Genomic DNA, 2289 nt, shown 5'->3' on the forward strand with positions numbered 1-2289 from the left:
GTGCGCCACCGCGCCAGCCGCCGCCTCCTCCTCCGTCCGGCCGCTCCGGCCTCCTCCGACCTCCCCCGCGCCGCCCCGGTCTTCTTCCTCTCCGACGAACCTCGACTTCCGTGCTCCAGTGAACAGTGCGTGCCGGCGAGCCTCGGGAAGCGTGCAGATCTGAGATCTGAAATTTGACGGTTGACTTTTCTCCTCCGAACCCTAATTTTTGTGCTAACTTTGACCGGCTATATCTTCGCATGCGTAGCTCCGTTTTGGACATATAGTATATCAAAATGTTCGTCTGTACGAGCACATCATTTAATTCCATTGCATCATTTTCATTTGGGCTCATCTTGATGCCCGAAATGCTGTTAGAAGGAGGCTTCGTGAGTTAATTGTCAGATCTGCTAGTTCATCTTAGACTTTTGTCATTTTTTCCATGATTAATGTGTGCATGATATGCCTGTGAGTCCTTCATATGTTTTGTTAAGCATCTTGTTATCTTTCCAGAGGTGCAACCCATGCATTTTTAGGATGTGTGTGGTGACTTGTGCAAGCTTGCAAAGTGAGGCACCCGGTAAATCTGTTTTCAGGGACTTAGAGATTTCACTAAGTCCTGGGATTGTTTAGTTCATGATACTATATGTTCATGCTATTTTCTAGTGATCCGTGCCTCTTTTGAGGATGATCAGTAAAGGAGTTTTGTTAATCTTATTATGCTTTATCCATCCATGTCTTTGTTTTCAATTATGGAGCATCCTAGCTTGAGTCAATCAAGCTCTACTTTTGCTTCGTTGTGAATCTGGGCAGATCATCAACTTGTTTGCGATTTTGCCGATGTTATTATAATTGATCCGTGCATGCTATGATATAGTTCTTGCCATGACTAGCTTGTGATTTGTGCCTTCTTTATGGGTGTATGCTTCTCTTGCCATGACTTGCACCGTGGTGAGTGCATCGAGCTCGTAAACATGCCTTCGTGAATTATGTTTCAGCATGTCCCAGTTTTCACAAAGTCTGAAAACTGATTATGTTTTTGCTATATTCGTGTGCTTGTTAGTATATTTTGTGATCCGTTTTGGCTCAAGGTCACTAAGGGACTTTTGTTAAGCTTGTTGAGTAGCTCCATGCCATGTCTTTCTTTGACATGTTCAGGTCCTGTAGCATGTTGTTTTGATGCTCCGGAGAGGGCTATATGATCTGAAATTCCAGAAAAGTGTTAATTTCACTAAGTCTGAGATCTGTTTACCATTTGCGTTTTTGCCATGCTTGTTCGAACCTGTTAATGGATGATTTGGCCGTAGCTCAGTGCTAGACTTTTGTTAAGCATCTTGTGTGCATCCCTGCCATGTATTTTGATGCCATGTTTGGTGGCTGTAGCATGTTCATCTCATTGCATTTAGATGCCTACTTGCTGTAAATCGCAGACCGGTGTCGTTTTTGAAACGCTTGCCATTTCCAAACCGTAACTCCGATTCCGGCGTTCTTTATATCGTTTTCAAGCGGTTTCATCTCATCTTTCCAGTGGCACCCTTGGAATTCCAAGTTGAGGCCAGGTTCATGCATTTCCTTCCATATCTTGCATTTTTGCTTCCCGCATCGCATCCCGCATAGCATATCATCATTTCATCATATTGCTTGGTCTTGCACGTGGTTGATTGTATCCTTGTTGCTTGTTTGTCTTGTTGGGTAGAGCCGGGAGATGAGTTCGCTAATGAGGAGCCCGTTGAGTTTGCTTTTGAGGATCCAATCAACTCTGACAACTGTGCAGGCAAGATGATCATACCCTCGAAATCACTACTATCTTTGCTATGCTAGTTTGCTCGCTCTTTTTCTATGCCAATGCTACGATGCCTACCTTTTGCTAGTCAGCCTCCCAATTGCCATGTCAAACCTCTAACCCACCATGTCCTAGCAAACCGTTGATTGGCTATGTTACCGCTTTGCTCAGCCCCTCTTATAGCATTGCTAGTTGCAGGTGAAGATTGGAGGCCATTCCTTGTTGGAACATCTTTTATTTACTTGTTGGGATATCATTATATTGCTATGTTATCTTAATGCATCTATATACTTGGTAAAGGTGGAAGGCTCGGCCTCTCGTCTAGTGTTTTGTTCCACTCTTGCCACCCTAGTTTCCATCATATCGGTGTTATGTTCCCGGATTTTGCGTTCCTTACGCGGTTGGGTTATAATGGGAACCCCTTGATATTTCGCCTTGATTAAAGCTTTTCCAGCAATGCCCAACCTTGGTATTACCATTTGCCACCTAGCCTCTTTTTCCCTCGGGTTTCCGGAGCCCGAGGGTCA

The sequence above is a fragment of the Triticum aestivum genome, chromosome 6A (genome assembly GCF_018294505.1).
Source record: "Triticum aestivum cultivar Chinese Spring chromosome 6A, IWGSC CS RefSeq v2.1, whole genome shotgun sequence".
NCBI lineage: Eukaryota > Viridiplantae > Streptophyta > Magnoliopsida > Poales > Poaceae > Triticum > Triticum aestivum.